We start from the raw sequence: 13,887 nt of genomic DNA on the forward strand, positions 1-13,887 counted from the left end.
GACATTTCGGGTCTTTCCATACTTTGGCTATTATTGTAAATCTCTCAGATTCTATAAATATTAAAAGAGCAGCCATGGGAAGGGTCTAAAAACATCAAGTTGCCAAAACTGTTATTCTCACCTAAGAAAGTTGCAGTAATGAATTGTTCTCTATAACACAGAGTAGAGTATAGGGTATGGCTAAGTGGCACAAATGCATAACAAAATATCGCTGCTCGAATAATCTTCCTCAGATTTTTCCCAGAGAGTTCCCATTATCAACAGTGGACACAAAAATCTATAATAATCTGATTTTATTTCCCATTCTCATCAGCAGATTCGTTGTTCTATCTAGTTAGGCAGGTAATCTGATCATAATCCCATTCTATTTTATGTAGTTAGACTCCCACACTCATTATAAAATAACTTTCCTTTCCACATTTCTACCTTTTCTAAACATTCTTCAGAGCTCAGCATGAGCCACTAAACCATCTCAGCCCACTTTCTTGGGAATTCTTGAAACACTCATTTCTGAATCATACTTTTGTTAAAGTTTAAATCTTTTCCCCAAGTTTCTTGAGGATTACAACAGTTTATCCGCCATTACATTAGACACCTACCTTGCATATAATTCAGTGTAATAAATATTATGAGCGGAAAGAATAACTCTGTAGTACTAAAATCAGACCAAAACCCATCAAATGCCCAGGAAAGTTAGAGAGCTTCTACAGACTTACTCTAGAACCTGCTATGTCTGGATCTGTCACTAATCAACTACCTGACTCACAACACATGCAGAATATCCCACAGTTAATTATATATCTCTAAAAAATGTCTTACTGGGCACCTAGGTGGCTCAATTGGTTAAGCGTCCAACTTTGGCTCAGGTCATGATCTCGCAGTCTATGAGTTCAAGCCCCACGCCAGGCTCTGCACTGACAGCTTGCTCAGAGTGTGGAGTCTGCTCCAGATTCTGTCTCCCTTTCTCTCTGCCCCTCCCCCACTCACACTCTGTCTCTCTCTCCAAAGTAAATAAACATTAAAAAAATAATAATTAAAAATAAAATAAAATAAGATAAAAATAAAATAAAAAATGTCTTACTAGTACTATGTTACATTTACTAAGATTGTCATGCCCATATTAGGAAATTAGTATATTTTTAAGGCCAAAGGAAATATACCATATTCTATATGCTCTAAAGAGAAGTAGTTGCAAAGCCATGTTCCTTTAGATCAGCACACCTCAAACTTCGTTTATGAAACACTAGTGTTCTCAGAGAAACTAACAGCTAATCTAAAATAAACAGGGGTGCCTGGGTGGCTTAGTCGGTTAAGCGTCCGACTTCGGCTCAGTTCATGATCTCGCAGTTCGTGAGTTCAAGCCCATGTCAGGCTCTGTCCTGACCACTCGGAGCCTACAGCCTGCTTCAGATTCTGTGTCTCCCTCTCTCTCTGCCCCTCCCCTGCTCACACTCTGTCTCTGTCTCTGTCTCTCTCAAAAATAGACATTAAAAAATGTTTTTAAATTTTTTTTAATGTTTTTATTTATTTTTGAGACAGAGAGAGACAGAGCATGAGCGGGGAGGGGCAGAGAGAGAGGGAGACACAGAATCCAAAGTAGGCTCCAAGCTCTGAGCTGTCAGCACAGAGCCGGACGCGAGGCTCAAGCTCACAGACTCCCTGGGTACAGCTCATCAAATCTCATGCCTTTAAATACCATCTATATGTTGATGACTCACACACTTGTATCCTCAGCCAGGACCTCTTCCCTGAACTCCAGACCTATAACATCTCCACTTGAAATAGGTATTTTAACTTCACCTATCCAAAAACTGCACCCACCCTACCCGCCTCCCAACAGTCTCCTCAAACTGGTTCTTCCTACAATCTTCTTCATCTGGCTAATGGTAACCATTCTTCCATTGCTCAAGCCAAAATCTTGTAGTCATCTTAAATACTTAGATACTTAGATACCTTCCTTTAACACCCCATACCCAATCTATCAGGAAATCCTATTGGAGCCACATGCAAAGTATATCCAGAATCTGACCATTTCTCACCGCCTTCACTGCCACTACTCTTGTCCACGATCATCTGCTACGATTATCTCTCTCCTGGATAATGGCATTGGCATCCTAGCTGGATTATCTGCTTCTGCAAGTTGCACCCAATCTATTCACCAAAGTAGCCAGAGTAGTCAAATCAGGAGTCAGATCATGTCATTCCTCTTCTCAAAGCCCATTTCACTAAGAGGGAAGGCAACGCTGTCAGGACAAGACACAACCCCAGAATTATCTGGTTCCTATCAACAAGCTGACCTTATTTCCTCCTGCTCTCTCCCAGTCTTCTCCATGCCCACCACTCAAGACTCCATGTCCTCCCTCAAAATGCCAGCACATTCTAACCTCAGGGCCTTTACACCTGCTGTTGTTTCTGAATGTAGTGTCTGCATGGTTCTCTCCCTCACTTCCTTTGGATCTTTATTTAAAAGTCACCTTTTCATCAATGACTCTTTCCTGGGCCACGTTAATTAACATTTCAATCTCCTTCCCCTCACAAATTCTTCTTACTACTCTTCCCTGCTTTATTTTTTTCTTTCTCTGTACTTACTACAAACATATTATGTTTTATTTATCATCTTTATTATCTGCCTCCCCACTAGAATGTAAGTTCCATTAAGGTAGAAATATCCATCCTTTTTTTTTTCAGTGTTGCATCTCTAATGCCTTGAAGAGTGTTGAGGAGAAAGGCTGAATAAATATCTCACCGCCTGAGATATTTGAATGAACAAATGGTGGTTATTATTTCTACTTTTCCCAATAGGCTTTTCAAACTCCCTCTTAAGAGTTCTGAAAAACTGGAGGGTCTGGGTGACTCAGTCAGTTGAGCGTCTGACTTTGGCTCAGGTCATGATCTCACCATTCGTGAGTTCTAGCCCCACTTTGGGCTCTGTGCTGACAGCTCAGAGCCTGAAGCCTGGTTCAGATTCTGTGTTTCCCTCTCTCTCTACCCACCTCCCCTTTATGCTCTGTCTCTCTCTTGCTCTCTCTCTCAAAAATAAATAAACACTTTTTAAAGATTTAAAAAAAAATGTTCTGGATAACCACTGCCTAGGCCATCCAAATGGACAAAAGGCCTAGTATGGCTATCTTAGTGAACTCCCCTGATAACAGTGATTGGTCCAAAGGATGGAAGCATGACTCGGCCAGGAACCACCCTTCTGGGAAATTAATATTTGAATGTACAAAAATCAACATTTTCCCCTTCACCTAAGGTTATTCCCCTGTGTTGAAAGTGTCTGTCATAGGACTGTCTACACTAGGAGAGAATGAGGTTAGCACCCAAAAGAAACAGACAAAAGCAGGAAAGAAAAATGGACAAAAAGAGAGATTTCTGAGCCCCAAATCCCAGGCCCTGAGTTACTGCAACGTCTCCATTCTGTGAATTCATCAAGAATTCTTACTCATTACATAAGCTAGAAAATTCCATGTTGAGTTTAAATTAATTTGAGGTGATTTCTGTCTACTGAAGAGTCCAGACCCTTCACAAAAATGTATTCGTCAAGTAAATTTGCAGAATACCAAGTTAAATAAGGTTAAATGTTTCTATAATACAGACACTCTCAGAGCCTTGAATATGCCTCTATGCCCAGGAATGCTTTTATCTCCCACTAGGAGATAAATAAGGTATGTTATGATATGAAGACATTTAAAACCGCTAATTTGGACAAATTTTTTCACCTCCCATTTAAATCCATTCTCAACTCCATGTAATTCTCTTCAAACTTTATGGATGCCTATAACGTTCAAGTCCTGGCAGTGGGCACTGCAGAGGACAGAGAGACCCTACTCTAAGAAAAAAACTGTAAACATTAAACAAAAAGGTGAAGAATAATCAGGAAATAAAAGCACAATAACAGATCATTAAGACAAGAACAGAATCTAGGGCTTTTAAATCAAGTTGAAAATCACCCAATAAACTCATCTGGATTGAATTCCAAAGATAAAGTTTGACATTCCTTTCCTATAGATCACTAGTTGCTTCTCCAAGGAATACACAGCCTGGATGCTATGCAGGGTCAACTACAAGAACACACACGGTGAATACAAATTCCTTTAGCCAACTTTAATTTCAAAGAAATAGATCTCAAATGGCTGCCATGTGGAGCTACAAATGCAACCCCACCAACTCTGTGAATCCAGATGTGTGCATTTCAGGTTCCTTTTATACTAGCTTGTATTCTTTCTTCCAGAGTGAGATCTTGCCATAATTACTCAGAAGTGTATGTCTTGCCTTCTGCCATAAATGTTTATTCTTGTATTTTTTTTAAGAGAGAGAGGGCTCAAGGGAGGAGGGGTAGAAGGTAAGGAGAGGGAGAGAGAGACACACAGAGACAGAGAGACAGAGAGAGAGACAGAGAGAATGAATCCCAAGCAGGCTCCATCCTCAGCATGGAGCCCAACACAGGGCTTGATCCCAAGATCCTGCGATTGTCACCTGAGCTGAAATCAAGAGTAGGACACTCAACTAACTGAGCCACCCAGGAGCCCCTATTCTTATAATTTCCAAAATTTCCTTACTTTCTAAGTAGTGTCCTAACAGCTCAGTGATCACAGTATTAGCGTACCAAGAAACTAGGTTACTTGGAATGATAGCTCGGTGAGATGACGGAAAAGTCACTCACACAAGCGCTATGCATCATATATAGGTAACTGAAAAGTCAATCTTCTGTACTCTACTCAGCCTAGATTCTCCTGCTGTCCTCTATGAAGGCAGTTTTTAGGTTTTGTATATAGGACGCATTACTAAGTAACTGCTAACCAACGTCAATGGATTGGGATGACCATTTGATTAACATTACGTCCTCCTAGCCTCCTTACTATCACCTTCAGATCTATAGCATCACCTGGTAAATAGGTCCAAGCTACCATATCATTCTTCAGTCATTAGGCAGGTCTTTAAACCCTACCTTTTTTGTCTGCCATTATTGGCACACGTGAAAACAAGTGCATCTGTTATAAAGTGCCATTTTTAACCAGGAGTACTTATAGTTTGTCATTTGAATCTGATTTATTAGAAGTGATCCTATGGGCTGTTCAATGTCCTTACCACAAGTGATGTTTTACAAATCGTAGAAACTTGAGGATACCTTCTCATCATTTTTTCAAAGCTTACACCTACTGCTACCCCATTCCATACATTTTCCTTTCCTCTCAATGAGAATAATTTTAATCTTCCAATTTGTATTTATTCTCAATTCACCCTGCTTAATGACTCATGTCCATATGCTAACATCTACCTGCTTTCCTGGGCAAAGAGCTTATTCCTGGCTTTCTTATTGGTGTTCTTTCCTGATTTCCCCCCCTTCCATTCTCTCTGAAAATTGCTAGCTCTGATTCCTTCCCAAACAAACTCATCTTCTAAGCTCAAAATCATTCTAGATCACTATAGGACCATGTCCTTCCACCGCAAAGAAATCTGTGTTAGTAGTTATTAGGATTAATATACCTATCCGTTTCTTTATGACAGTCCCAGTTTACCCCCACTGTCCTACTGTGATTAATATTACCTTCTTTCATACTCAAAAGTGTCTTGTGCTAAGAAAAAAATTATATGGTTACCCTATATTTTAATCTCACTGAGGTTGACTTTTGAGAAGTACCTAAGATATGGGACCTTTAAGATTTAAGGAACTCATAAGTAGGAGGGAAAGCCAAGGCCAAACAGCATCTCAGTAAATTATTTATGCTACTTGAGTTTAAATGTATTCATTTACTATGTACAAACAATATTAACTATTAGGGTAGAGGAAAAAAGTGCTCTCTCACTCACCAGAGTGAGATGATTCTGCCTCTGTCCACCCCCTTTCTCTACATCTTGGGAAAAAATGGTCAATTTGATGGATTAGAGTTTGACAGATTCATTGGGACTTTTTTCTAATGGAAGGGGTTACAGTGCCTTGAAGACAAGAAGCAAGCTGATGGTTTTCTCCTATAGCAAGACAAATGAATGGATAAAAAAAAATTAGAGAGAGAGAGAGAGAGAGGAGAGTGAGAGAGAGAGAGACTCATCTTTATCCATGTGGCTGGTTAGGTAAGGAGACTCAGAATCTGTTTCATAGGCTCAACTACATTTCTCTATCATGAATCCCAGGATTTAGAGTCTGTGTGGGTGTTGTAGGCCTGGAGCTATGTATTTAGTGAACTAAAAATGTCCAACCTAAAAAATGTTTCTAAGAGACTTCACTTTCAGCTATGGTAAACTAGCTTGCATCACACCAACTCTTCCAGCAAGAAAAACTGATGAATTTTTGTAATCTGCTTAAAGGCATCAGAGAGTTACTATGCCATTAAAAATTTGAGGAACCCACGTCCCTGAAAAAGCAACACTGTATAAAGATGAGGTTAAATTCAGCTCTGACTTTCTTCTAAAGGCATTTGATAATTCCTAACTAGCTGCAGAGCTTCAGAAATCGAGCAGAGCCTTCAGCAGTCTCAAAGTAATGGACAAGCATGCCAGTTGAGACCTCTAAAAGACAAGACCCAAGGCACAAAGGCAAACTAGTAATAGACTAATCCACATAAAGACTGAAATCCAGCTTCCAATCAGCTCAATTCCAGACTGAATAGTAAGATGACCTGCTCCTCACCTAAATCCCAGCCCAAAGCGAAATAAATGAACTCTGAAGAAAGATAATATCATCCTGAGTGTCAAATTATCTCTACCACGTATATATTATATCTGACATTCAATCAGAATTACTAGGAATACTAGTAGATAAGATCAAGTGACTGGGACCCAAGGAAAAAAAAAAAATGGAAATTAGAAACAAAGGAGAACTACACATTAAAATGATCAGACACAGACTTTGAAATAACTTAACAATATTTTTACAATATTGGTTACAAGATGGAAAATTTCACAAGAATCATGTTTAAAAACAAAGTAGATTTCTTAGATATTAAAACATACATCATTGACTTACTAAAGTCAATATTACTCATAATATGAAAATATGACATATAAAAATTTGTAGAACATCATTAAATATGTGCATTGAGTAAAATTCATGGTCTTAAATGCAAATATTACAAAAGATGAAACGCTAAAGTTTGATGACCTAAATAACTCTCTCAGAATAAATAAAGACTGAATATTAAGGTGACCTGCTCCTCACCTAAATGAAATGAAACTCAAATAAAGTGAGTTTTGTGAGAAAGAAGTGAGAAATGAGGTATAAAGAAGAAAATTAGAAAAATAAGAAAAGAAATCATTACATAGAAAACAAATATACTATGCTGGTCATGTTCTATTTCCTAATCTGAATAACAATTATACATATGTATTCACAATGTGAAAAATCATCAAGTAGATTTATAATTTATATATGTCTGCATAAATAAATCACACACATACATTTTACTTTAATAAAATAATTATACTATGATGAGTTTCTTAATAAACTGTTATTTCATTGTAAATCTGGCTTATAAATTGTTCTCCCTTGACAGAAAATCCTTAAAGGAAATCAAACACAGTGAAAAACCTATATTCCACAACCTAAGTCATACTTTAAAGGCTTATGTAAAGATTGAAAGAGAGAAGAGGTGAAATACCTAGCAAGATATCAAAAAAAAAAAGGTGGGGCTCACTCCTTCCCCAGTCTTTTTGGTTTCTCCAACATGGAAAGTAGCCTCCCTACTGCCTTCTCTCTTTCTATTGTGCATACTAGGGAGATTACCCGAATGTGTTATATCTGAGGTGATATATTCCTGCCTTTAACTTCCAATAGTATATAAATCATTAATTTCCACTGCTCAACATCAATATAATATAACCTAATCAAGTATATGGTCCTCAGGTTAAAATTAGGCTCCAACGGTGTTGGCACTAAGAAGCAGACCACTGTGAAAACGAATGGGATAATTTTAAAAACAGGTTTGATCTACCAAGAGCTACATATGTTACTTAGAGCAGACCTAGAGTCTCAAACTCTGGGAATCCTGGAACCTAATGGCTAGAAACCAGTGGAGTGCCTACAGTGAACTGAAGACTTTCCCTATCTCCCATCTTCCTTCCCACTTTTCAGCAGTACCTCTCATCCCACATACAAAGGAGAGCTGATTTGAAATAGTCAAATTCTAAATCAATTAGCCTATACCAGCGTTCCCCCTAGGTACTGGGAAAATAGTTATTCTCATTATAAGCTCTGTTTTGGCCTTCCTTTGTAGTCAGGGGTTCCCAGTATAAAGGCAGGCCTGCTCTTGAGTTCTAAGTACAAGGAGCTTGTTTTGCTTCTATCATCTTTATAATACCAAGATGAGGCAGAAGGCTCTGCCTGGTTCACCAGGGTTGTGCTTTGGGGTTTGCAGCCAAAGCCTCAGCCAGTAATAAAGGGTTCCTTGGACTTTGTTTCTCTGTGTACACATTTCCCCTGATGATCTTCTCAAGAGAGTGTTGGGCTAAGGACAGGGTTGGGTGTTCCTGAACAGCCTGGACAAACATCTCTTTTTTTTTTTTTTTTTTTTTAAATAAAAGTAATTTTATTTTTTTATTTTTTTTTTTAGTTCTGAAATTTTTTTTAAATTTTTTTAATGTTTTTTTTTAATATATGAAATTTACTGTCATATTGGTTTCCATACAACACCCAGTGCTCATCCCAAAAGGTGCCCTCCTCAATACCCATCACTCACCCTACCCTCCCTCCCACCCCCCATCAATCCTCAGTTTGTTCTCAGTTTTTAACAGTCTCTTATGCTTTGGACAAACATCTCTTAAACACACCCCAACACTCCATCCTTAAATCTCATTTCTTTATTTTAAATTACATGGTTGCCCAATTAGGAAATGGCAGAAGGAGGAAAAAGAGAAGAATCACTGTTTCATAGCTTAACCAGGTATTGCTTTTTATTTCAAGACCACATAAGAAAAATAATCTTAAAACTTTTCCATTACATGAAGATATCATTTGCTCATCCCTTAAGCTAATTTGTGGGACTTTTTTGATGTAAAAGACAGAATTACTGGAATAATTACTACAAATATTTTTGTTTCATTTTTAATGGAAGCTCTGATTGCCCTTTAGGTTATCTTCAAGCTGTGACTTACAAGAATATTTCCAAAGGCTAAATTTAAAAACCACTGACTCAATGTCTAAGAGGTCTAAAAACAGATGATAGATAGATAGATAGATAGATAGATAGATAGATAGATAGATAGATGCTATTGATTGATAACCTCCAGAATCCAAAATTTAGGTAATCACTGATAATGTTATTACTAATGATCATTTATGATGTGATCTGAGATTTCCAGAATGTATAAAATATGAAAGAGTGCAAACAAAGTCAGCAAAAAAGACAAGATGTCAAAAGGCTCTGTGGCTACATGCTTTTACTTTTTGAACACTCTTCTCCTTTGGTTTATTCCATTTTTTAAAAATACAAAATGAAAACAGTCCCCTGAGGGTGAAAATTTGATTTTCTAATTTTTCCTTCCAAATATAGACATCTTACCACCATTAATGCAAATGATTCTGCAAAGCAGCACATTTACAAACGGCTATTAAACTAAATATAACATTAAGTACAATCCATTAGTTCTGATTTCCTAAATAGGATGAAATTTCAAGTACTGACCTAGTTTAAAAATCAACTTGTCAAAATCTCTAGTCACATTTTCTTATGTCTTGCATCATTAAAAAATCATACTGTCAATATGTTTATAGCTATTTACAGTTTTTAAAACACTTTTACATTTCCTACCTTACTGAATTCTTATAGCAAGCTTATGAGAAATATATTATTAAACCACTTTCCAGATGAAAGAAACTACAGTTCAAGAAGTTGAAGAAACTTCATGTAATACAGCCAAATGGTCAAACCAAGACACGAACTCTAACTTTTAATGCTCTATTTCACTGCACTGTGAAACTCTTATATTTCTGATGAATATATTTTGCTACCTAGAAAGTTTAAAAGATAATTTCCCTGAAACCTCTAAACCTCTTATATAGCAAACTAATGTCAAGCACCTACAATAGTTTAGGCTCTGTACAGATAATCTGTAAAAATTTTCATTGAGCACATTTATAGAATTTAATACATAACCTAAAATGGGTCAGAGAGAGAGAGGAAATGCAGAGAAAAGCACCTTTAAAAGTATTTAAAGTAAACCAAGAATCTGTAGGACTTAGGTGATGTTTTTAAAAGTTATTTTTCCTTGGGGTGCTTGGGTGGCTCAGTAGGTTAAGCGTCTGACTCTTGATTTCAGCTCAGGTATGATCTCGTGGTTGTGAGATCCAGCCCTGCATCAGGCCCTGTGCTGAGCATGGAGCCTGCTTGGGATTCTCTCTCTCCCCTTGTCTCTCTCAAAATAAATATGTAAACATTTAATAAAAGTTACTTTCCCTCTTTTGCTGTTGTTTCATGAACTCCACTTGTACACACAGACAGGTGATCTACTCTGTGCATCAAGGAAGGAGACTTGAAATACTCATTAATCAATTCTGTTGGAAATGCCCTCTGTCTGGATGCCTGCCCTCCATGCCCTGTCCCTTAGGTGCTAAATACAACTTGTGCCTCCAAACTCTAGCGAGAATTACAAGGAGGGTAAGCCTGACCCCGACACCTCCAACTTGCCCTGATGTTGTTCTACCACAGAACGCTAGCCTTCCCTCTGTGATTATACTTATCACAATGCAGTCATTGACTGACTTGGCTATGACTTTTATCAGAAAATTACCTTTGAAAACAGTTGTAAAGAACCCTGTAAAAAGGAACCAGGTATTATTCTACTTTGTTCCCCAGTGCCTTATAAGGGTGTAGCCTTGCAGTAAGTGTTCACTAAATATCTGTTAAATGCACAGAATCTATGTGATCACATCTGTGTTATGGTACCCTTATATTCCACATAAATACAGGTGAGGACACTGAGGGCCCAGGAAATGTGCTCCATTTAGTGGCAGAATACTTGCGAAAGGTCTATGGGGAGAAGCAAAGAGCCTTTACTGGTTCCAAAACTTACAAGCATAGTCCAGTGAAAATTAATTTTTATATTTGAGTTGGTTGGTAGCTACCATTCATTGTTTTTTTGTTTTGTTTTGTTTTTTTATTTTGTTTGTTTTTTAATCCCTGCTAAAGTGCCTTAAAGTACTACACTTCTCTGGAATCTATGAGGAAAATTTTGAGAGGGAGTCCCATTTTTGGAGAATAGCTGTACGTTGAATTCCTTCCCAACTTAAAATTTCAAAATCTCCATTTGGTAAAAATGCATTCAAAAGCACCATCATTAAGAGGCACAATGGCCTTCAACAATAATTTTTAAATATTAGGAGTAATACTAATAATGATTACTAACATTTTTAAATCAATGGTTCCTGGCCAGATACCACACCAGGAACTCTGCATGAGTTTTCTTATTAAATTCTCACCACATTTCTATAAGCAAGTTATTGTTGTCACTAGTTACCCAGGAGGACATGCGATTTAGAGATTACACAATTGAAAATCACAAAACCAGAAAAGGCAGAGCAAGGATTCAAACCAAAGTCTATGTCCAGAATCCAAGCTTTACACCACGCTAAGCTTGGTGATTGTTTAGCTGTTTAAATCAGAGCTCTCAGCAAACCTCAGTTCTTCCTCCTATTAGCTGTAGAACATTGGGCAAATGATTTCATTTCTTTGAGTTTCCTCATCTATAAGACGGGGACAACAAATGACTGTATCATAGAGGTAAAAGGAGTAGATGAAAGGATGTTTCAGGGTGTTTAATAAGCATAGCACTAAGTAAATAACAGACCCCTCAATAATTGTGTTAAAACAGGAATATTATGAGCCTGTGACCCAAGAGAGCATCAGTGGGGACAGAGTGTTGAAAAGAGATTTTATAAACATTAAAAGGCAGAACACAAAAGACTTGTTGAATGCCTGGATAGATGAAGTGAAGGAGAAGGCAGAGTCCAGAATGGCACACAATACTAGTACTATATTTTTTCAAATGCTCAATGCTCCCCAACATCAAAAGCAAATATTTGACCAATACTGATGAGTAACAGATGCACCAGTGAAAACTTGGCTGAGCACTAAAAATACTCGTACCCTACAGTTTCATTTTATTTTAACCTAAGGAACAGAATGGTAACAATAATTACTCCCATGTTAGGGCTTTAATATCATCCTAGAATATACGGGAAAGGGGCACAATACAATTTTTCTCTCCAAAGGAATAAAGTAAAAGACAGGTTGACACCACATTTAATTCAGAAACAATTTTCTGAATTTTAGGAAGAAATCTCTTCCCCAGTTTGCATCATAGACTTAAGTACATATATCCATCCAGTACAGTACTGTTGTAGGAAGGTAATTCTACCAAATTTATAGATGCATGAGTTTTAACTTGAGAAGGTTGCAGAGATCCTTTCCCCATGGTAAGGCTAAAAAATCAGATAAACAGAAGGCTGAGGTGAATGTGGGTGGATAAGTGCAGCTATACAGTAAAACAAATATAATTCCTCACAATAATAGCACCATTTTATCTGCATTCCCTCAAAATGACACACTCGTCCTTGAATGACCGTGTTTTCAGCAGGAAGGAAAAAAAAAAAAACAAACCTTAAATGCTTTACTTCTAACTCTCACCCTACCTATTAATATCTAAAAAGCAGTATCTATGTACAGTCTTCCCTCTCCTACCCCAAAAAGAAAGATCCTAAACATAGGGTTCCTTTCATTCTTTCTGCCCCATAATCTCCTGCTGCCATTGGGAGAGGGGGGCTGCAGAGGGAACAATCAAATGAAGACAAAACAAAAATTAGCATCACAGGGTTAATGACTTCAGGAGAAAATTATAGTTTCAGGGGAAATGCTTCATGTGCATTCTCTTCTGCCCACATCCCAGACAAGGTAGCTAATAAAAAACACAGACTGCTCTTTTAAAAACAAAAAGTGCAAAGGATTAGAGGTGGGAAGGTGGGAGGCCATGTAGGCAACTCAGAGTCTAAAGTTAATGGCTCAAACACACCGCTGCAGAGTGCTTTTCTTGAGTGGAAGTGGAGAAAATATTGCCCACCACCCCCACCATGTGCTCCACCCCAAAACAGTCCACGAGCCAGGCAGGCTCTGCTCTTCACACTGTATGGACCTCAGAGCTGGCAGTTCAGGCTTCAACCTTCTACTTCTCTAGCTTCGACCTCAGCTCTTCAGTTCCTTTCACTCAGAACAAGACGGAAGAGGCAGGGCTCTTGTCAAAATACAGATCAGCGGTTCTAAACCTGGGGTCCCTGGTGGGAGTCCAGGGGGTCCACAGGGACTTTGAAATTACATGCAAGCTTTTGTGCCTACACATTAATTGTGCATTTCTCTGGTGAAAACATCCATGATTTCATCAGAAGCTAAATGGATTACTGACACAGGAAAAAGCATTAAAAAACCCACTGCATTAGTCTTTCAACTGAAAAAGTACATAACAAAAGACAAAACTGCTATTTTCTGAGGTTTAGGCCTTCATATACAGAGTTCATACTGAAAGCTTCTCATGGTCCAAGGAAGGGGAAATTCGTACTAGGAAAAGAGATACACAGAACACTGCAATGGGGAAAAGGAAGAACATGCCACATGCTTGTCACTGGCAAGAACATGTTCCCTAGATGATTCCTGCAGAATCTGGGAACTGAATGGGACCCAGAAGGGCCCAGTTCTGGCTCTCCTGAGTCTCAGAGAAGCTAAATATTCATTCAAGGTCACACTTCTAGAACAGCAGCAAGGACAGGATAGCTGCCCTCTCCTGAGCCCTCTGCCTCCATTTCCACACACCACCAGGACAGAAAATAATTAAAAGAATCACCCACTAAAATACTGTCTTTAAAAAGCCAGTGGATGAATGTTGTTAAATATAGAAATACTTTCCACT

General features: G+C 38.1%; 1 protein-coding gene across 4 annotated transcripts in view; it reads right to left on the bottom strand.

Moving 5' to 3' along the window:
* Positions 1 to 13,887, bottom strand: part of SLC4A4 (solute carrier family 4 member 4) — a 358,380-nt gene that overhangs the window by 122,496 nt on the left and 221,997 nt on the right. The gene's annotated exons all lie outside the window — the stretch shown is intronic.

This window comes from Neofelis nebulosa, chromosome 3 (genome assembly GCF_028018385.1).
Source record: "Neofelis nebulosa isolate mNeoNeb1 chromosome 3, mNeoNeb1.pri, whole genome shotgun sequence".
Taxonomy (NCBI): Eukaryota; Metazoa; Chordata; class Mammalia; order Carnivora; family Felidae; genus Neofelis; species Neofelis nebulosa.